Source organism: Triticum aestivum, chromosome 3D, assembly GCF_018294505.1.
Source record: "Triticum aestivum cultivar Chinese Spring chromosome 3D, IWGSC CS RefSeq v2.1, whole genome shotgun sequence".
Taxonomy (NCBI): domain Eukaryota; kingdom Viridiplantae; phylum Streptophyta; class Magnoliopsida; order Poales; family Poaceae; genus Triticum; species Triticum aestivum.
Window position 1 is genome coordinate 302,906,921 of NC_057802.1, and position 24,071 is coordinate 302,930,991.

The 24,071-nt window shown below is 44.8% G+C and overlaps 1 long non-coding RNA gene across 1 annotated transcript; it reads right to left on the minus strand.

Annotated features, from left to right (window-relative positions):
- Positions 1-1,487: 1,487 nt before the first annotated feature.
- On the minus strand, positions 1,488-5,805 carry LOC123074531 (uncharacterized). The gene is made up of 4 exons (XR_006436005.1): positions 4,999-5,805; positions 4,462-4,712; positions 3,350-3,595; positions 1,488-2,825 (listed from the first exon to the last, which is right to left on the minus strand). It is a non-coding gene; the product is annotated as an uncharacterized lncRNA (long non-coding RNA).
- Positions 5,806-24,071: the final 18,266 nt, after the last annotated feature.

Sequence of the window (24,071 nt, forward strand, 5' to 3'; positions counted from 1 at the left end):
TATTCTTGATCTTCTTAATCGTGCTGGCATGCTTGACTGTCAATCATCTCGCACTCCTGTCGATACTAGTTTTAAACTTTCGGCTACCGGTGAACCCTTTTCCGATCCTACTCTCTATCGTAGCCTAACAGGTGCTCTCCAATATCTCACCATTACTCGTCCTGAAATCTCTTTTGCTGTTCAACAAGCATGTCTCTATATGCATGATCCCTGGGTTCCTCACTATAATCATGTTAAACGCATTCTTCGGTATTTAAAAGGAACTCTCAATCATGGTCTCCACCTCAATAATTCTTCTCCAAACTCGCTTACCGCATACTCTGATGCAGACTGGGCTGGTTGTCCTGACACTCGAAGGTCCACTTCCGGTTTTTGTGTTTTTCTTGGTAACAATTTGATTTCTTGGTCTTCGAAAAGACAGGTTACAGTCTCACGTTCGTCGGCCGAGGCTGAGTATCGCGCTGTGGCACATGCCGTTGCAGATACAATCTGGATTCGACAGTTACTCTCCGAGCTACATAGGCCTATTGAGCAGGCCACTATTGTCTACTGTGACAACATATCAGCAGTCTACATGACCAGCAATCCAGTTCAACACCGACGCACAAAGCATATTGAGATTGATATTCATTTTGTTCGTGAAAAGGTTGCTCTTGGTCAGGTTCGGGTGCATCATGTTCCCTCTACGGCTCAGTTTGCTGACATTTTCACCAAGGCACTGCCTACTAAGCCGTTTCAAGATATCTGTTTCAGTCTCAACGTCGTCGAGCCTGCCGTTGATACTGCGGGGGGATGTTAGAGTAGTCATTATGGTATACGACTTCTAGTCCAAGTCAGTTTTGTACCCCTACCCCAAGTCGGTTTGTACCCTCTTATATACTCTTGTATGCCGCACCAAATCATCAATAAGCAACAGTTTTATTCAGCTTTCACGACTCACCCTTTGAAGCATGAAGATCGGACAGATTTTCATCTACCTGCAAAAAGAGCTCGTTGCCGCGCCGGTGAACTTGGCCGCAGTTCAACGGGCTGGCAACAACATCAGTACATGCGTGATTTTTGTTGGCGGTCAGATGTTGCCTCTTCTTTCTCGTGCTGATGCTTCCTGCCATGGTCAAGCAACCATAAATTTTGCAATTTCAGGAGCATATGCATTTTTTTTAGGGGAAGGAGCATATGCATTAGTAGGAGGTCATCCATCGTACTAAAATGAATAAAGTTACAACTTCCATTGTTTCGAAATACTACAATTGATAAAGCTGAACATAAGCATCAGATTTCTGCAATGTAATGAATAATGACAATCGAAAGCATATGTTTATCCTTGTGAAGGTTTCTAATCCTGCAATGCAACCTTGAAATCAACCTGTTATCCATCGTTGAGTATCATACATCCACGGATTACATCAGAAATTGTCTACACAGAATCTGTACGGTGGCCACATTGCCACACTCAGTTTATCTTAGTGAAATTAGAGCTTCTATTATTATCACTGCATGTTCAACTGTTCAAGTAATGTTGAAATGCTGCATACAAGGGTGCATGTTCAACTGTACAGCAGAGACATGATGAAGCCTAGTACAAGATGCTGCATACAAGGGTGCATGTTCAACTGTACAGCAGATACATGATTTAGCCTAGTACAAGATGCAGATTGGCCGTGTGGTCTGCAGCCATGTTCGCATCTGTTTTTATAAAAGATAAAACAAAATAAAAAAAGCTCCCAGTAAGCTGCTGCAATTGACTCAGAACTGGCAAAAATCAAAATGCTCAATCTATTCTGTTTTTCTTCATCTTTCACAGCTTGACTAGCTTTTGAAATCGGTTCCAGCTACAGAATATTCAGGTTTAAACTATGCTCATAGGGCTTTTGCCACATTCATTCAGTACAATTATGCCGCTTCAGAATCGAAGCTTCAAAATGCAAGCGGAGACGAGGCTGCCGTGTCGCCTGGGGCAGTGTTGCGGCTGTCGGGTCACTGTTGCGTGAGGCAGCACTGGGACGGCGTAGCGTGGAGCAACACTACGGACTCCAAATCGCCCTCGGGCGGGGGAAGAGCAGTTGTTGCCTTCCCGTTGATTTGCAACCAAGTTCGCCGGCGCCGCGGCAAGATCCTGACGCAGGTAGACAAGAATCCGGCGAGATCTCCGCGTTCCTAAGGGTGAGTCGTGGCGGGCGATAGGCAAATCATGGCGGGTTCTGGCCAGTGGATGGTGGACCGCAGCCCGGTGAAGGTCCAGTCTACCGTCGACGGAGGTCCTGTCAAGGCCGGCAGAGGGCAAATGGCCGGAAACTCCATCGCCGCCGCGACGCACGAGATGGAAGATAAAGATGAACTGATACAGTCACGAGCACTAAAAAGATTTTCCACCTCATCGGTGGATAACAGGGGGTTATCTGCTAATTAGCCTTTAAGTGGCAGGTTAGGGATCCCACCTTCTATCTGTGTCGTCCATAACTGATCCGATGACCCACGCGAAAAGTTTTCAGATTTTCACTGAAAACCAGTTTTCACTTGATACATCGCCTTAATATACTTTCGCCGGTCCATGCAGTTGAACATTAATTTGATTGATAAACTTTCTCCGATCCATCACATACAGAACTTCTAGTAATCTTGCAAGCTACAAAATCTGCAACTATAAAGAACCAGCTCCCAGTTTACTTGCAAAAACAGATTAATGAACAACATAGCATGGTGTTCGACTATTTGTCAGCTTGTACTTAACAAGCATCATCTCCATACTAATTGGTCCTGCTAGGTCAAAATTACCCGGATGCAACAACCTTCAAAGAATCATCCATTTATTTTGCCGATCGCCCCTGAATTTGAGCGAAAACTTATGCTTAGATAACACCCAGAAAGGTAGTTAAAAACAACTACTCCCTCCATTCCACAATGTAGTGCCTATAAATTTTTGTAAAAGTCAAACTTTGCCAACTTTGACCAAGTGTATAGAGAAAATTGCTTACATCTAGAATACCAAACATGTAAATTCTGAAAATATAACTCATAATGTATCCAATGATGTGCATTTGGTATTCTAGATGTACCTACTTTTCATTATAAGTACGGTCAAAGTTTGTAATGCTTGACTTTTGCAAAAATCTATAGGCACTACATTATGGAACGGAGGGAGTATGTAACAAGCAAGCACATCATTTAACTGTACAGAAGCATGTAAACATATTTTCAAGAAAAACATTGGTGGTGCTGAGCACAATTAATCCAACCGCTAATACTGCATCCAACATGCCTCAATTTCTAGGACCTCCAGATAGATGAATGAATGAAGTAATACAGCTTTTCCGTTTCCAAACAGATGGATGGGAAAAGTATGGCTCACCAGGATGACGAGGATAGCACAGACGCCGCTGCCCTGCCAAGTCTAGGTGAGCAGGTCGCACGCCAAGTTCCTGAAGGATGACCCCGCGGCCGCTACGTCGTGCAGGATGCTTCCTCGACGCGTCGCAGCAGCGGATCTCCACTGGCGGGCGAGCAGATGCGGTCCATGAAGTTGCAGAATACCCCAGGGAGGGCGTCCTTTCCATAGACCTCGACCGCGCAGACTTCGAAAAAAGGAAGCATGGACCTGCACAAGTCTTTACGACATCAATGACATCGTCCTTCAGTCAACTCACAACAACCATAATGAAACCATTCTGATCATACTCAGTTTCAAATTGAACATAATAATATCCATGAACAAAGCTTATTTCTAACACACAGATTATAGTAGTGCCTCACAAAAGATTTGTACAAATACAAGGGTCGCCTATCTTTGATTAATTTGTTTTGCCAGTTGATATACTTTCTCTGGTCCATGGAGTTGAACATTACTTTGATTGATATACTTTCGCTGATCCATCACATACATATAATTTGTTTCAACTTCTAGTAATCTTGCAAGCTAAAAAATCTGCAACTATAAAGAACCAGCTCCAGTTTACTTGCAAAAATAGATTAATGAACAGCATAGCATGTCGTTCGAGTATTTGTCGGCTTGTACATTAAGAAGGCATCATCTGCATACTAATTGGTCCTTCTAGGTCCAAATTACCTAGATGCAACAGCCTTCAAAGTATCATCCATCGATCGCCCCTGAATTTGAGGGAAATCTTATGCTTAGATCACACCCAGAAAGGTAGCTAAAAACAACTATGTAACAAGCAAGCACATCATTTAACTGTACAGAAGCATGTAAAACACATTTTCAAGAAAAACATTGGTGGTACTGAGCACCGTTAATCCAGCCGCTAATACTGCATCCAACATGCCTCAATTTCTAGGACCTCCAGATAGATGAACGAACAAAGTAATAAAGCTTTTCCATTTCCAAACGGACGAATTGGAAAAGGAAAGTATGGCTCACCAGGACCTCCAGATAGATGAACGAACAAAGTAATAAAGCTTTTCCATTTCCAAACGGATGGATCGGAAAAGGAAAGTATGGCTCACCAGGATGACAAGGATAGCACAGACGACGTTGCCCTGCCTAGGTCCAGGTGCCGAGTTCCTGAAGGACAATCCTGCGGCCGTTGCGCCGTGTTGCAGGACGCTTCCTTGAGGTGTTGCAGCAGCGGATCTCCACTGGCGTTGGGCGAGCAGACGCAGTCCACGAAGTTGCGGAACACCCCAGGGAGGGTATCCTTGGTAGAGACCTCGACCGCGCAATACATTGGAAAAAGGAAGTATGGACCTGCACAAATCTTTACGGGGCAACAATGGCATAGTCCTTCAGTCACAAGTCACAATAACCATAATGAAACCATTCTGATCATACCCAGTTTTAAATTGGGCATAATAATATACATGAACAAAGCTTATTTCTAACACACAGATTATGATTGTGCCTCGCAGAAGTTTGTTTCTAATTTTTTTCCCTCAAAAGCTATTTTGACAATGCCAGGCCTACTTTTGACAACAATTGGTAGGGGGCTAAAAAATTGATGCCAAACATAATATACGGAGATGTTTCAGCGAGAAGGAACTCACCGTCCTGTGACGAACAGTGCAGAAGCAATCTCGCCGAAGTTCTGGAAGAACTCAAAAATTTGATGCGATGGAGGATTTTCGCGAGGAGCTGCTCCCGGGTTCCCTTTGTTGGTGCAGTGCTCTAATGGCTGGAATTGATGAGAGACAACCCCAAGTCGAGGACTGGACGATAGCGGAGCTCTAACTCTGGCGATTGGAACGTCGTGGTAGACACCAGAGGCGAACCAAAGGATAGCGATGGGGAACCCTAGGCGTCGTGCTTGAACGATTCACCAGGGTAGACGGCCTGGAACCTGCGGCGACAATCCTCTACGTTGTAGTCGAATTTGTCCCCATCCACCTCCACCGCCGCCGCCGCCACCACCTCCACCTCCACCTCCACCTCCGTCCCCTTCTCTGTACGCTGCCGGCTCATCCGGCCTACGGCTTGCCGATTGCCGCCAGAGCCATGGATTTGAGCACCCATAGAAACGATGGCATGGGGGGCGCGTGAAGGGGAAGGGTGCGGCTGCGCGAGGCCCCGGCGAGAATCCTTGGGCGGCGCGGCCATTGGGGAGCGGTGACGCAGCAGGGGAGGTCGCATCGGGGGCTCCCGTTGTGAGCAAGCGGCAGAGGACGGGAGCGGAGAATCTGGTCGGAGGGGAGGGAGGCGCGGACCGTGGGGAGCTCGGGCGCGTGCTGCGCAGCGCCGGAGGTCGCCGGAAGTGGCCGGCGTGGGTGGCGGCGGCGATGACTTCGTGGGACTTCGCGAGAGGCAGAGGAGGCGAGCCCGTGCTCCTCCTGTGGTCGTGTTTTTTTCTTTACAAATCAGCTCGGACCGCGGGTTGAATAGTCCAGATGACTGGGTGTTTTATGCAGAAATGAAGCGTTTTTCTCAGATTCACTTAACAAGGGACTGCGGGTTCAATTACTAAATATTACAGGGGCCTTTGTGCAAAAAAGCCACGGTGAACCCGACAGACTCAATCCCTGCTTTATTATTATTATTATTATTATTATTATATTAGGGAGAGATAAAGTCATGACCTCTCGAAATCCACTTTTATAATTATCACAATAAGATTCAACACCCTCCAAAATAGTGGGATCATTACTTCCTAAAGTTGACGCTCTTCCAAACCCACTTTCATCAATATAATCATCATAAGTAGGAGGCATGTTATCATCATAGTAAATTTGCATATCAAAACTTGAAGGTTAAAAATATCATCTTCATTAAACATAGCATCCCCAAACTTGGGACAAACATTAATTGCAGCAAATATATTCTCAAACATGTCATTCTCATCAAACATAGCATCCCCAAGCTTGGGCCTTTTCATATCATAAGCATAATCACCCTCATCATTAATAGTATGGATAGCATCAATAGTATAGCAATTATCATCATCACAATAAGTAATAGGAGCAACATCATTTGGGAGGGGTACCTTTCTACCTTTGCTTCTCCGTCTTTTCTTTTTCTTCTTCACATCATGTGTGGGTTTAACCCTCTTTTTTTAGCTCCTTATTGATGAGATTGGTTGAACAGAAAGCTCCTTCTCGTTACCTGATTCATCATAAGAAATAATAGGAGGATATTGGGAAGTCTCTTTCCTTTCATTAGTATTCTCTTCATCTTCTATTTGTTTTCTTTTCTTTATGTAATTGACAATATAAAGATTTTCAATGCAATTCACCGCACAATACATAAAAATTTCTTCTAGATCAAAATCAAGAAATCTATCAAGATTAAATTTTGAAACACCCTCAGTTATACGTTTCATTTCTTCATACCCCAAAAGAAGACAAAGCTCTTTATGATGCTCAAGGGTAATCAAGTTATCACAATCTTTGGACACGATTTGATCATGAAACGAATAGCATTGGAGCTTTAATGACCATGTTCATTGCAAAGTTCACAAGGATGGCGATAAATATTGAATCTTTCAGCACAATCATCTAGCCTTTCTTGCAACCATTTAGTTTCCAAATACTTATGCTTCTTGCAAAATCTATCTTCCCTATTTGGTATGTACTTGCAAACTCTATGCACTCCACAAAAATTGGCATGCTTATAAGAGACATTTTCATCATGACTAGTGCAATCATCATTAGTACTATGGATATTCAAAGAATTCATACTAACAACATTGCAATCATGCTCATCATTCAAATATTTAGTGCCAATCATCCTAATGCATTCTTCCTCTAGCACTTTGGCACAATTATCGTAATCCTTATTTTCACGAAAGATATTAAAAAGATGAAGCATATGAGGTACCCTCAATTCCATTTTTTTAGTTTTCTTTTATAAACTAAACTAGTGATAAAACAAGAAACTAAAAGATTCAATTGCAAGATCTAAATATATACCTTCAAGCACTCACCTCCCCGGCAACGGCGCCAGAAGCTGCTTGATGTCTACTACACAACCTTCTTCTTGTAGACATTGTTGGGCCTCCAAGTGCAGAGGTTTGTAGGACAGTAGCAAATTTCCCTCAAGTTGATGACCTAAGGTTTATCAATCCGTGGGAGGCGTAGGATGAAGATGGTCTCTCTCAAGCAACCCTGCAACCAAATAACAAATAGTCTCTTGTGTCCCCAACACACCCAATACAATGGTAAATTGTATAGGTGCACTAGTTGGGCGAAGAGATGGTGATACAAGTGCAATATGGATGGTAGATATAGGTTTTTGTAATCTGAAAATATAAAAACAGCAAGGTAACAAGCGATAAAAGTGAGTGTAAACAGTATTGCAATGCTAGGAAACAAGGCCTAGGGTTCATACTTTCACTACTGCAAGTTCTCTCAACAATAATAACATAATTGGATCATATAACTATCCCTCAACATGCAACAAAGAGTCACTCCAAAGTCTCTAATAGAGGAGAACAAACGAAGAGATTGTGGTAGGGTACGAAACCACCTCAAAGTTATTCTTTCTGATCGATCTATTCAAGAGTCCGTAGTAAAATAACACGAAGCTATTCTTTCCGTTCGATCTATCCTAGAGTTCGTACTAGAATAACACCTTAAGACACAAATCAACCAAAACCCTAATGTCACCTAGATACTCCAATGTCACCTCAAGTATCCGCGGGTATGATTACACGATATGTAACACACAATCTCAGATTCATCTATTCAAACCAACACAAAGTACTTCAAAGAGTGCCCCAAAGTTTCTACCGGAGAATCAAGACGAAAACGTGTGCCAACCCCTATGCATAAGTTGACAAGGTCACGGAAGCCGCAAGTTGATCACCAAAACATACGTCAAGTAGATCACGTGATATCCCATTGTCACCACAGATAAGCACATGCAAGACATACATGAAGTGTTCTCAAATCCTTAAAGACTCAATCCAATAAGATAACTTCAAAGGGAAAACTCAATCCATTACAAGAGAGTAGAGGGGGAGAAACATCATAAGATCCAACTATAATAGCAAAGCTCGCGATACATCAAGATCATGCCAAATCAAGAACACGAGAGAGAGAGAGATCAAACACATAGCTACTGGTACATACCCTCAGCCCCGAGGGTGAACTACTCCCTCCTCGTCATGGAGAGCGTCGGGATGATGAAGATGGCCACCGGAGAGGGATTCCCCCCTCCGGCAGGGTGCCGGAACAGGTCTAGATTGGTTTTTGGTGGCTACATAGGCTTGCGGCGGCGGAACTCCCGATCTAGGTTATGTTCTGTGGGTTTCTGTATATATAAGAGGTTTTGGCGTCGAGAACAAGTCAGGGGGGTCTCCGGGCTGTCCACGAGGTAGGGAGGCGCGCCCAGGGGGTGAGCGCGGCCCCACCCTTGTGGGCAGCCCGGGACTCTTCTGGCCCAACTCTTTTACTCCATGGCCCTCTTCTGGTCCAAAAATAAGTTCCGTGAAGTTTCAGGTCAATTGGACTCCATTTGGTTTTTCTTTTCTGCGATACTCAAAAACAAGGAAAAAACAGAAACTGGCACTAGGCTCTAGGTTAATCAGTTAGTCCCAAATATCATATAAAATAGCATATAAATGCATACAAAGCATCCACGATTGATAATATAATAGCATGGAACAATAAAAAATTATAGATACGTTGGAGACGTATCACCGTTGTGTACGGGCCAAGAGGTATCATAGACGTGTCTATCGAACCTGGTAGGGTGTGCTCGGCTCGCTGTCTTCAAAGACCAGTTACCATTTCGCCATACAATTGTATTCAGTTAGTCATATTTATGCACGGTAAAAAGGTAACAAAAATAGTTCACCTGATTTTCTAGTTGTAATTGGTTCGGGTCGAGGTCTTGTTGCTTGCTTCATCTGGTTTGGTGCTACCTTGGGTGACATGTGTGGTCATGTGATGCTTCTTGACGGACTGCCCCAACAAATGACGACTTCATGAAATAGATTTTAACGAACGCAACTTGCATGTGAGGAACCAGAAACCCTCAGCTAGTATGCCATGGTGTAGTGTTCATTTGGCATACCATCACGTGGCCTAATGTTGTAGTTGAAGCAAATCTGACCTCACGCTGATTTGCGCCTCGACTATAATTGGTCTTTGCGTCGATGGCGCAATGGGCCAATGCATAGGAAAATAATTAGGCATGTGCAACATGATACACCGAATAGTAACCTTACGAAAGGATCAAGCCTCCACCTGATCAAGAGCCAAGCAAAAGGAGGCAAACCGAAGCAGACAAAAGGCCGACCAACCACGCCATCGGCCGCTGATGTGACCCATGAACCACATGACAACTTTATACCGAACAAAAAAGGGAGTATGAAAGGACCGCAAACTGAGATGACCAGACCAATCAACCTGTCCAAGCGGCATCCAAAATCGGAGTGAATTCGGGTGGATGGCTCCTCTTCGACCGAGAGGCCACAGTCGGTCACATGGCTACAAAATCACACTGTTATCCTAACATGGGCTGGGCCCATCCTGGCCTACATCTTGCGGAAGGAGTTACCCGAGGACGTGACGAAGGCCCGACGCATCATTCGCCGAGCTAACGCTTATGTCGAGCACCATAGAGAGTTGTATAAACACAGTATTACAGGTGTATTCCAACGTTGTTTTTCTCCTGAGGAGGGCCGACAACTCCTGCACGAGATTCATGCCGACACTTGCGGGCACCACACGGCTCCTCGGACATGGTGAGCAAGACATGACAGAGCATCGAAAAAAAATCCAAAGTCCATTCACCTGCTCAAGCAAAGTCTTACGTGTCACCAAAGAAAGCAAAGGATGATGATCATCGCCGGGTGAGGAGATAGAAACACAACACGAACATGATCATTTGCAGCCAGTCCAGGAAAAAATTGCCTCAAATAGTTCACTTAACTTCCGGCCTGCAGTTGGTCTTTGCGCCAATGGCGCAACGCAATGGCGGAGCTACATCAACAAACCTGGGCGGGCCAGTACAAACAAAGCAACTATTTTTACTAGCGTGGCTTAGTTTATCCTTCAATTTTCATTATATTTGCTATAGGCTAGACGGGCCATGGCCTATTTGGCTAACACATAGCTCCACCAATGACACAATGAGTCATCTAGTTTTTTTTTTGAACCGGGCTAATCCCCTTTCCATTATAGAAATAACGGAAATACAACCATGTCCAAGAGTACACAAACAGGGAGGGAAAGGGAAAGAGAGAGTTCAAGCACTCCAGGGAAACCCACTGTAGACGTTCGCAATCGAGACGTCCACTGTGAGACAAAAACCCTGGAGCACAATCATCTCAACACTAAAGTAAATGACAAGTCTAACAACGACATCACAGCCTACGCAGAGGCATAACAGCAGGAATATAAGACGAACGACAAGCACTAACAGGACCCGCAAGCAAGCTCGATCAGTTCCAAAAGAGAGAGCTTCAAGGAGGCACAGCGCCATGATCATCCCAGGGTGGTTCCCGTGTACGCAGTTGCGTAGAGGCTCATCAACTCCTTAGCATTCCTCTTCAGAAGCGCCGTGCCATGCTCCAGCTCCGATCGTTCCTCGCCTTTCAGCAGACATGCCCAGTAAGATAAATGTGTGCAAGCCGTGAAAACAATCTCAAAAGGAGATGACAATTTCTTGAATTCAAAAGTGGCATGATTTCTGCGGTTCCAAATGGCCTAGCAGACAGCCGCTAGCCCCGCAGTAAAATGTTTCTCTCCATGAGGAAGAAAGGCATAACACCAAGAGTAGAACTGCCATAAGTTGTTGGGGCATAGGTCAGTTCCAAGCATCGCACCCACTGTGCGGCAAACTACTCTAGCAACAGGGCAAAGGAAAAACAAGTGCAAATAGGTTTCCCTGCAGTTGCAAAAGGAGCAACGCGGGTTACCAGCCCAGTTTCGATGTTTCATCACATCCGTGGTGAGGATAGCATCTTGAAAGAGTTGCCATAAAAAATCTGGATTTTCACAGGCAATTTGGCTTTCCAGATCCACCTATAGTCGCACCCAGCGAGGTCTTTTTCCAAGTAAGCGTACACTGATCTGGTAGTGTATCTGCCTTTAGGACCAAAGCCCCATTTGAAACCATCACATTCGTCAGAAGGTTTGACAGTGTCAATAGCCCTTTGTAACCCCTCAAACTGGCGACTCAGGTCAGCATTCAACCTTCGCCTGAACAAGCCCCTACTAGCCCTAGTTTTAAACTGGGCAATCGTGTCGTTCGGATAATTAGCAATGCTAAAAAGGTCTGGGTATAAGTCACAAAGCGGGGGGTGGGACCCAATAGGATCAAACCACAAGCGAGCAACGTTGCCAGAATTGATAGTCACTTTTCTTCCAGCCATGTATACATCTTTAACTTTTAAAAGTGATTTCCATACTGGGGAGTCATTGAATTTGGGTTTGACAGTAGCAACCGAGCAATTCTTGAGGTATTTAGCCCGTACAACATCTTGCCACAGACCCTTCCCTGTATCCAGTCTCCACCACCATTTCACCAGAAGAGAGACATTTTGTTTGTGAAGATCTTTGATGCCCAAACCCCCTTTGCATTTGGATCTGCACACTCTAGCCCATTTGACCAAGTGGTAGCGTTTCTTCCCCATCCCTCCACACCAAAAAAATTGCGACGGTATTTGTCTAATCTTTCGATGAAAGTCTTGGAGAGAAGGAACATTGACATATAGTAGTAAGCAATACTAGAAAGAGAGGAGTTTAGCAGGGTCAGTCGCCCTTCGGATGAAGCAGCGTTGCCAATCCAGGAGTCACAGCATTCAAGAAATCAAATTGTGATAAATTCCGAGTCTGAGTTTCTCACAGAGGAATAGCTGACCGGCACTCCTAGGTATTTCATAGGAAAGTGACCGATCTGGCAGCCAAAAAGATCAGCATATTTCTGGAGGACCGAGTCATCTCCCCCCACACACAACACCTCGCTCTTTAAGAAATTGATCTTAAGACCAGACATCAGCTCGAAAAGATATAAAAGGAGCTTAAGATTGACTGCTTTGTCAATATCATCTTCGATACAGATAACCGTATCGTCCGCATATTGCAGCACTGCCACCCCATTGGGAACCAAATCAGTTGCCAGCCCCTTAAATAGGTTGTTATTCTGGGCGTTCAAAATCATCTTAGTTAAGCTTTCAGCCGCAAGATTGAATAGAAAAGGAGACATTGGGTCTCCTTGCCGAACCCCTTTGTGGCTCTAAAAGTAAGGCCCCGTGGTATTGTTAATTTTGACACTAACTGTGTCGTTATGGAGGATTTTTTTTCCACCCACTCGCACCATTTAGGATTGAATCCCCTCATTTTATGGCATTCAAGCAAGGAATCCCAGTTAACCTTGTCGTAAGCTTTCTCGAAGTCAAGTTTCAAGACAATCCCCGTTTTTTTCTTGACTTGAGTATGATGCAAAATTTCATGCAAGGTCAAGATCCCATCCATAATGTTCTGTTTTTTAATAAAGGCATTTTGGTGGCGACTAAAAAGCTTGTCGGCAAACACCGCAACCCTATTCTCCAAGACCTTTGTAATAAGTTTGTAGGGACATCTCAAAAGACAAATAGGCCGGAACTCCTGGATTTTTTTGCCCCATTGACTTTAGGAATCAGGGTAATAGTCCCATAATTCAGTCTCTCCACGTCCAGAGTCCCTTCATGAAAGGCCTCAAAAAGGTTCATGATATCCTCTTTAACAATATCCCAACAAAATCTGTAGAATTCCGCTGGTATGTTATCTGGCCCAGGAGCTCTATTGCTATCCATAGAGAAAAGGGATTTCTTCACCTCTTCCTCGCTAAATGGCCTGGTCAGGAACTCATTATCCTCCGTCGTAAGCTTTTCATTCCCCCCCCCCAAGTATCAGGATCTAAATGAAAAAGATTCCCTGGGGCCAGGCCAAAAAGCTCTTTATAAAAGTCCGTGGCATGTTTAAGTAAATTATCAGTCCCCTCAATAGTGGTATCACCACAAGAGAAGGAGTGGATGGTATTTTTCCGCTTTTTCCCATTGGCAATCCTATGGTAGAAAGCGGTGTTTTGGTCTCCTTTCAACATCCACGTTTCATGAGATTGTTGAAGCCAATATAGTTCCTCATTCACCATAAGCTGCCGAAGCTCACCACTAAGGGTAGCTCTTTCGTCTAGGATATCAGGGTCAAGAGGGCCTTGTTCTTCCATAGACTCTATGAAAGCAAGTTCATCCTTGATTCCTTTCTTCCTTTTCTTATCATGTCTAAACTTATCAGAACCCCAACCTTTAATTTTTTTTAAGCATTTTAATTTGATATTCAGGACATCAATGGGGTCTGAAGACCTAACTGGCCTCTGCCAAATTTTACTAACTAAAGGGAGGAACTCCTCATTAGCCATCCAGCTCATCTCAAATCTAAACTCCCTGGGTTTAGGTGACTGGGGTTGAAAACTGTTCGTGGACATGAGGAGAGGGTTATGGTCGGACACATCTCTGACCAATTTCCTGGCCGTGACCAGGGGGATAGATCTTCCCAGTCATAACTCATAAGAATCCTGTCCAGCTTTTCTAAAGTGGGATGGGCTTGGTTATTGGACCACGTAAACATACCCCCCTCCACAAAAATCTCGCGGAGACACATAGTGTTAATGATGGCATTAAACCTGTCAACATACTGGGAGGTCATCATCTTTTTGTTTTTCTCTCCACAGTGCTTGAGGATGTTGAAATCACCACCCACAATGTAAGGCATGGATAAATGGCTACAAAAACTAGCCAACTCCGCAAGAAATTCCTCTTTCTGCTCATCGTGAGCCGCGCCATAAACATTTAGTAAATCCCAAACACACTGCTTAGCTACGTCAAAAACAGTGACTTGAAGAATATATTTCCCTAGGGACCAAGAGACAATCTCTAGTTTCTCTTTCTTGACCCCACACAGCAAGCCCCCAGCCTTACCAATAGAAGGGATCCAATTCCAGTCAAAAGTACTGTAAGGATCAATATTCCTAAAGAAACTAGGGGAAAATTTTCTTTTCATAGTCTCGTGTAGACACAAAAAGTCTAGGGAATGATCTTTAATCATATCAGAGAAGCAGGTGATCATCCCTTTTTTACCTGCCCCCTCTGCAGTTCTAGAATATTCCATTTATTTGGATTTTCCCCTCCCCCTCCCCCTAGTCGATTTGCTAGGGGGTCTGACTCCATTATCAGGGTCAGAAGTGGGCTCCACTGCCTTTTGGCTTCTGGTTCTAGGTCTAGAAATAGATATTTGGACTCTCCTCGTACTTCCCTTCTTCTTCCTAGACCCCACCACAGTAAAGTCAGAGCTATCATATTCTTGCTCATCCCCCCCAACTCAGGTTGATGGGGATATCCTCACCTTTCCCATTAGTAATAAGCATCACCTCATCAGGAGGTGAAGGTTTTTCTACAGCACAGTTTCTAACATTTTCTAACTCCCTAAGAATATCAATTTTAGAGAAATCAGAATCAGGAATCATAACACCCTTGCTCCTAGCTCTAAGCATCAATTCAGGATTAGATAAAACTTCAAAGGAGTTGGTGGGGTTTTTAGTACCTTCCAGATCTCTTTTCTTGCTGGCTGCTTTGGCTCTGTCTTCCACCTTCCCCAAGTTGGCCGGCATGGTTCTGGTACTGAACCCGAGAGCATTTTCATGTAAGACGGGAGGTGTAGGGATCACCTCACCATAGCATTCATGAGCAGATTCAGGTGATTGCACACTATACAACTGTATCATCCTCAACAGCACCGAACGAGCCCTCCAGCTCGGTCACCTTGATAGAACTTTTGACACTCTCAGCATACGTTTTGCTTATGTATTTATCACCATCCTCAAGAGCTGTCACCTGCTTATGCACATCATAAGGCAGGGAAAAGGGTTTTGGAATCCTCCTGGGTAGCTAGGGCCTCTTGCTCCATAGTATGAATCAAGAGTGTATCATGGTTAGAACTGTCAGAGTTCACCGAGGCAGGCGAGTCCAAAGCATTATTACCACATTGCTTCCCCACAGATTTCTTTCCCCCCAAATCTTGCACTCCACCAGAAGAACTGCACCTCGTGTTATCATTCATACCCTCTCTCTTTTGCTTTTTAGGTGAAGGTTCCCCCTATTTAGCAGAGGTTTTAGTATGAATAATTTCTCTATCAAGGTTTCTCACCAGCACCCTCTCTACCTCAAAGGTGAAATCATAGAAACGATCTCCCAAGACTGACTCAGCCACTGGGATGATTTCATCAACGTTACGACATCCCAGTTTAACTCTCACAAAATCAGGGCGATGTAGGGTAGCCAAATCAATCTCAAGCGGCACTCCAGCAAGAGAGGCTACAAAGGCAACATTTCTCTCACATCTTTTGTCAGTAGGGATTCCTCCCACCTTAACCCATGCTTTCTCCAGCAGCCCTCTGGCCCCATCGTCTTGCTCCCATCTAGTAACCCTCACAGCTATTCCACAGGGTTTCATGGTCATGCGGTCGCTGTAGCACGCTTTCTCTACCTCTCTGATATTGGGAAATCTTAGGAAAAACACCCCAGGCTCAATCAATTTGGTGGAGCACCTCCAAGTCTTGCCTAGATACAGGAAGAACGCATCGTTCATCTATTTAACAGTAGCGTACCCTTTTAGAACCATAATCATGACATTACGAGTTCTCTCTCTAGCCTGTTCAGCGGAGCAGTAATCATGAATATAGAAGAAACCTTGCCCCCTAGCTTGAAAAGCACACATCGGAGCTATACACTCCCAAGGTAAAACCTCCGCGCAAACAGAGGCCAGGTGTCTTGCATCTCTCACAGGACGCAAGCGGGCAGCGCACAGGAACGTGACCAGCAGCATTGCAGATAGGACAGAGATCACCAGTATTGGAGGGGGGGCACCTGATTTTTGGCCGCAGCCCTCGATGCGGAAGGAGCAGCCGCAGTCGGGGCTAGATCCGTGACCTGGCGGGAGCTGCTTCCTCCACCAGAGCCCGCCGAGGTTGAAGGAAATATGCCCTAGAGGCAATAATAAAGTTATTATTTATTTCCTTATTCTCATGATAAATGTTTATTATTCATGCTAGAATTGTATTAACCGGAAACGTAATACATGTGTGAATACATAGACAAACAGAGTGTCACTAGTATGCCTCTACTTGACTAGCTCGTTGATCAAAGATGGTTATGTTTCCTAGCCATAGACATGAGTTGTCATTTGATTAATGGGATCACATCATTAGGAGAATGATGTGATTGACTTGACCCATTCCGTTAGCTTAACACCTGATCGTTTAGTATGTTGCTGTTGCTTTCTTCATGACTTATACATGTTCCTATGACTATGAGATTATGCAACTCCCGTTTACCGGAGGAACGCTTTGTGTGCTACCAAACGTCACAATGTAAATGGGTGATTATAAAGGTGCTCTACAGGTGTCTCCGAAGGTACTTGTTGGGTTGGCGTATTTTGAGATTAGGAATTGTCACTCCAATTGTCGGAGAGGTATCTCTGGGACCTCTCGGTCATGCACATCACTTAAGCCTTGCAAGCATTGCAACTAATGAGTTAGTTGCAGGATGATGTATTACAGAACGAGTAAAGAGACTTGCCCATAACGAGATTGAACTAGGTATTGAGATACCGACGATCGAATCTCGGGCAAGTAACATACCGATGACAAAGGGAACAACGTATGTTGTTATGCGGTCTGACCGATAAAGATCTTCGTAGAATATGTGGGAGCCAATATGAGCATCCAGGTTCCGCTATTGGTTATTGACCAGAGACGTGTCTCGGTCATGTCTACATAGTTCTCGAACCCGTAGGGTCCGCACGCTTAAAGTTTTGATGACGGTTATATTATGAGTTTATGAGTTTTGATGTACCGAAGGTTGTTCAGAGTCCCGGATGTGATCACGGACATGACGAGGAGTCTTGAAATGGTCGAGACATGAATATTGATATATTGGAAGCCTATATTTGGATATCGGAAGTGTTCCGGGTGAAATCAGGATTTTATCGAAGTACCGAGGAGTTACCGGAACCCCCCGGGGGCTTAATGGGCCATAGTGGGCCTTTGTGGAGAAGAGGAGAGGCGGCCAGGGCAGGGCCGCGCGCCCCTCCCCCTAGTCCAAATAGGACAAGGAGAGGGGGGCGGCGCCCCCCCTTTCCTTCCTCTCTCCCTCCTCTTTCCCCCTCCACTCCTAATCCAACAAGGAAAAGGGAGGGAGTCCTACTCCCGGTGGGAGTAGGTGAAGGAAATATGCCCTAGAGGCAATAATAAAGTTATTATTTATTTCCTTATATCATGATAAATGTTTATTATTCATGCTAGAATTGTATTAACCGGAAACATGATACATGTGTGAATACATAGACAAACAGAGTGTCACCAGTATGCCTCTACTTGACTAGCTCGTTGATCAAAGATGGTTATGTTTCCTAGCCATAGACATGAGTTGTCATTCGATTAACGGGATCATATCATTAGGAGAATGATGTGATTGACTTGACCCATTCCGTTAGCTTAGCACACGATCGTTTAGTATTCTGCTATTGCTTTCTTCATGACTTATACATGTTCCTATGATTATGAGATTATGCAACTCCCGTTTACCGGAGGAACACTTTGTGTGCTACCAAACGTCACAACGTAACTGGGTGATTATAAAGGTGCTCTACAGGTGTCTCCGAAGGTACTTGTTGGGTTGGCGTATTTCGAGATTAGGATTTGTCACTCCGATTGTCGGAGAGGTATCTCTGGGCCCACTCGGTAATGCACATCACTTAAGCCTTGCAAGCATTGCAACTAATGAGTTAGTTGCGGGATGATGTATTACGGAACGAGTAAAGAGACTTGTCGGTAACGAGATTGAACTAGGTATTGAGATACCGACGATCGAATCTCGGGCAAGTAACATACCGATGACAAAGGGAACAACGTATGTTGTTATGCGGTCTGACCGATAAAGATCTTCGTAGAATATGTGGGAGCCAATATGAGCATCCAGGTTCCGCTATTGGTTATTGACCGGAGACGTGTCTCGGTCATGTCTACATAGTTCTCGAACCCGTAGGGTCCGCACGCTTAAAGTTTGATGACGGTTATATTATGAGTTTATGTGTTTTGATGTACCGAAGGTAGTTCAGAGTTCCGATGAGATCGGGGACATGACGAGGAGTCTCGAAATGGCCGAGACGTAGAGATTGATATATTGGACGACTATATTCGGACTTCGAAAAGGTTTCGAGTGATTCGGGTATTTATCGGAGTACCAGAGAGTTATGGGAATTCGCCGGGGAGAAGTATTGGGCCTTATTGGGCCATACGGAAATAGAGGAGAGAGGCCAAAAGGAAGGAGGCGCGCACCCCCCCTCTGGTCCGAATTGGACAAGGGGTGCAGCCCCCTTTTCCTTCTCCCTCTCCCCCTCTTTCCTTCTCTCCTACTCCAACAAGGAAAGGAGGAGTCCTACTCCCAGTGGGAGTAGGACCCCCCCTTGGCGCGCCCTCCTCCTTGGCCGGCCACCTCCCCCTTGCTCCTTTATATACGGGGCAGGGGGCACCCCATAGACACAACAATTGATCGTTTGATCTTTTAGCCGTGTGCGGTGCCCCCCTCCACCATAGTCCACCTCGATAATACTGTAGCGGTGCTTAGGCGAAGCCCTGCGTCGGTATAACATCATCATCGTCACCACGCCGTCGTGCTGACGAAACTCTCCCTCAACACTCGGCTGGATCGGAGTTCGAGGGACATCATTGAGTTGAACGTGTGCAGAACTCGAAGGTGTCGTGCGTTCGGTACTTGATCGGTCGGATCATGAAGACGTACGACTACATCAACCGCGTTGTGCTAACGCTTCCGCTTTCGGTCTATGAGGGTACGTGGACACACACTCCCCTCTCGTTGCTATGCATCACCATGATCTTGCGTGTGCGTAGGAAATTTTTGAAATTACTACGCTCCCCAACAGTGGTATCCGAGCCTGGTTTTATGCGTTGATGTTATATGCACAAGTAGAACACAAGTGAGTTGTGGGCGATATAAGTCATATTGCTTACCAGCATGTCATACTTTGGTTCGACAGTATTGTTGGATGAAGCGGCCCGGACCGACATTACGCGTACGCTTACGCGAGACTGGTTCTTCCGACGTGCTTTGCACAAAGGTGGCTGGCGGGTGTCAGTTTCTCCAACTTTAGTTGAACCGAGTGTGGCTACGCCCGGTCCTTGCGAAGGTTAAAACAGCACCAACTTGACAAACTATAGTTGTGGTTTTGATGCGTAGGTGAGAACGGTTCTTGCTAAGCCCGTAGCAGCCACGTAAAACTTGCAACAACAAAGTAGAGGACGTCTAACTTGTTTTTGCAGGGCATGTTGTAATGTGATATGGTCAAGACATAATGCTAAATTTTATTGTATGAGATGATCATGTTTTGTAACCGAGTTATTGGCAACTGGCAGGAGCCATATGGTTGTCGCTTTATTGTATGCAATGCAATCGCCCTGTAATGCTTTACTTTATCACTAAGCGGTAGCGATAGTCGTAGAAGCATAAGATTGGCGAGACGACAACGATGCTACGATGGAGATCAAGGTGTCGCGCCGGTGACGATGGTGATCATGACGGTGCTTCGGAGATGGAGATCACAAGCACAAGATGATGATGGCCATATCATATCACTTATATTGATTGCATGTGATGTTTATCTTTTATGCATCTTATCTTGCTTTGATTGACGGTAGCATTATAAGATGATCCCTCACTAAATTATCAAAGTATAAGTGTTCTCCCTGAGTATGCACCATTGCGAAAGTTCTTCGTGCTGAGACATCACGTGATGATTGGGTGTGATAGGCTCTACGTTCAAATACAACGGGTGCAAAACAGTTGCACACGCGGAATACTCAGGTTAAGCTTGACGAGCCTAGCATATAACAGATATGGCCTCGGAACACGGAGACCAAAAGGTCGAGCGTGAATCATATAGTAGATATGATCAACATAGTGATGTTCACCATTGAAACTACTCCATCTCACGTGATGATCGGACATGGTTTAGTTGATATGGATCACGTGATCACTTAGAGGATTAGAGGGATGTCTATCTAAGTGGGAGTTCTTAAGTAATATGATTAATTGAAATTTAATTTATCATGAACTTAGTCCTGGTAGTATTAGCATATCTATGTTGTAGATCAATAGCTCGCGATGTTGCTCCCCGTTTAATTTTTATATGTTCCTAGAGAAAACTAAGTTGAAAGATGTTAGTAGCAATGATGCGGATTGGATCCGTGATCTGAGGTTTATCCTCATTGCTGCACAGAAGAATTATGTCCTCGATGCACCGCTAGGTAACAGACCTATTGCAGGAGCAGATACAGACGTTATGAACGTTTTGACAAAAGCTCGGTATGATGACTACTTGATAGTTAAGTGCACCATGCTTTACGGCTTAGAACCAGGACTTCAAAAATGTTTTGAACGCCAAGGAGCATATGAAAGATCGTGGATGTCGCCTAGAGGGGGGGAATAGGCGCTTTAAAATAATTACGGTTGTGGCTTGAACAAATGCGGAATAAACCTAGCGGTTAATTTGTCAAGCACAAAACCTACAACAACTAGGCTCACCTATGTGCACCAACAAGTTATGCTAAGCAAGAAAAACTACTTAGGTGATAGCAAGATATATGACAAGAAACAATATGGCTATCACAAAGTAAAGTGCATAAGTAAAGGGCTCGGGTAAGAGATAACTGAGGCACGCGGAGACGACGATGTATCCCGAAGTTCACACCCTTGCGGATGCTAATCTCCATTTGGAGCGGTGTGGAGGCACAATGCTCCCCAAGAAGCCACTAGGGCCACCGTAATCTCCTCACGCCCTCGCACAATGCAAGATGCCGTGATTCCACTAAGGGACCCTTGAGGGCGGTCACCGAACCCGTACAAATGGCAACCCTTGGGGGCGGTCACCGAACCCGTACACTTTGGCAACCCTTGGGGGCGGTCACCGGAACCCGTCAAATTGCTCGGGGCGATCTCCACAACCTAATTGGAGACCCCGACACTTGCCCGGAGCTTTACACCACAATGATTGAGCTCCGAACACCACCAACCATCTAGGGCGCCCAAGCACCCAAGAGGAACAAGCTGAAGGGTACCAAGCACCCAAGAGTAATAAGCTTCTCAACTTGTAACTTCCACGTATCACCATGGAGAACTCAAACCGATGCACCAAATGCAATGGCAAGGGCACACGGAGTGCCCAAGTGCTTCTCTCTCAAATCCCACCGAAGCAACTAATGCTAGGGAGGAAAATGAGAGGAAGATCAAGAAGGAGAACACCAAGAACTCCAAGATATAGATCCAAGGGGTTCCCCTCACATAGAGGAGAAAGTGATTGGTGGAAATGTGGATCTAGATCTCCTCTCTCTTTTCCCTCAAAAACTAGCAAGAATCCATGGAGGGATTGAGAGTTAGCAAGCTCGAAGAAGGTCAACAATGGGGGAAGAACATGAGCTCAAAGGACAAGGTTCATTGGGGAAGAAGACCCCCTTTTATAGGTGGGGAAAAATCCAACCGTTATGGTCACAACCCGCACCGAGCGGTACTACCGTTCCAAGGAGCGGTACTACCGCTAGGGCGGTAGTAGCCCTTTGAAACACAACAGCGAGGAGGCAAAAAAGCCAGAAGAACCTTCGGAGCGGTAGTACCGCTTGACCTCACGGTACTACGGCTAGGGGTAGCGGTACTACTGCTTGCGAGCGGTACTAAAAAATTACATCCGTGCCTACCACCGCTGGACTTGTGATGAGTTTTTGGTCCCGAGCGGAAGTAGCCACGGAAGTAGTCGCGGTAGTACTGCTCCAAGCGGTAGTACCGCTCCCAAGAGCGATAGTAAAAAATTACATCCGCTCCTGTCCGCGGTAGTACCGCTGCAGCCTTTCCAGAACACCAAAACTGACACAACTTCTGCAAACGGACTCCGAATTCGACGAAACCAAGTTTGTTGAAAAGCTAGAGACAAGGGCTAACACAATCTTGATAGAAATACCAATAAGAAGCAAATGAGAAAAGTCCCAAAAGAAAATGGTGAGAACCCTTCCTCGGATAAGACCGGTAAAACCTCCAACATCGAAAACATCATAGAAGACGCATGCAAACTCCGTTTTCGATGAACTCAAGCTTGTCATCAAGATGACCATAAGCTCTAAGACTCACAAAGAGAACCAAACAAGAACTAAGAAACATGATGCAAGGATGCAATGGTTTGAGCTCTCGACGAATGATACGATCAAGCTACTCACTTGAGAGCCCCCCTTGATAGTACGGCTATCGATCCTATAACCCGGTCTCCCAACTACCACCATGAGACTGGTAAAATAGAAAACCTATCAAGGGCAAACATTTGCCTTGCACATGGTCCACTTGAGCTAGATGATGACGATCTTGACTCCCTCAAGTTGGACCACCTTTCTTGATTGCGTTGGCTCGATGAAGACTAGATGATTACTCCCCCATAGTCCACTATGGGTGAGCCACTCTTCGGCACATCTTCACAAGTCCATTGTCACCACAATGGACGGCAAGCTTCAAGCACTTGATCTCTTCATGATGCTCCACTTGAACTTGCACATGGCAATCTTGATGACGATCACCACTTGATGTCATCCTCTCCATGGGTTGAGTGATATCTTCCTCTTGACACAAGCCCATGAACACGTACCTAACCCCACATAGAACTCTCACATAGACCATGGGTTAGTACACAAAGCACAATGGACAATGCTTACCATACCATGGGATCACTTGATCCCCCTCGGTACATCTTCTATGCTTTGTGAGTTGATCAACTTGATTCACTCTTGACTTAGTCTTGATCAACCTAGAATCTTTCCAACTCTCTTCATTTGGATGATGTCTTGAAGGTAAACATGAATGATCACACAATCTTCTTCTTCTTCAAGACATGCTTGCAATAAGCTCAACTCTCACATGACCAATCTTTGGATAATTCCTTAATAGCACCTTGGTCAACACAAACTCTCCTTGAAACCAACACATGTACTCCAAGAAAAGCCTATGGACAAAACCTTCAAATATAACTCAAGGCAACCATTAGTCCATAGAGATTGTCGTCAATTACCAAAACCAAACATGGGGGCACCACATGTTTTTTCAATCTCCCCCATTTTGGTAATTGATGACAATCACTTTCAAGAGAGTTTATACAAGGAATTATGCATCACCATGCAATGCAACAACCAATGATGCATGAATAAGAGATGCAAATGCTTAGGAACAAAACCAAAGCAAGAGGAGAGAATTCTCTAAACTTCACCACAAAACTCTCTGAAACTTCTCCCCCATTGGCATCAATTGCCAAAATGGGAGAAAAGCTTAGAAGGCCAATATAAATTGTGTTCCTCCATAATTTGTGTATTTCTCAACAAGAGAGAGGAATGCAATACACAAGTTCGACGGTAAATACTCGGAGGAAAACAAACTATATTTATGCCCAAAGTTTACAAAAGAAAGATATGCCACAAAGACATAAGAAAGAGAGAAACACGCAAACAGGCAATCAAAAGATACCAATTGAAGCAAGCAATCAACGGATATCAATTGAGCCAACTAGACCAATGATCCTACGTGCCACATGAATGAAAT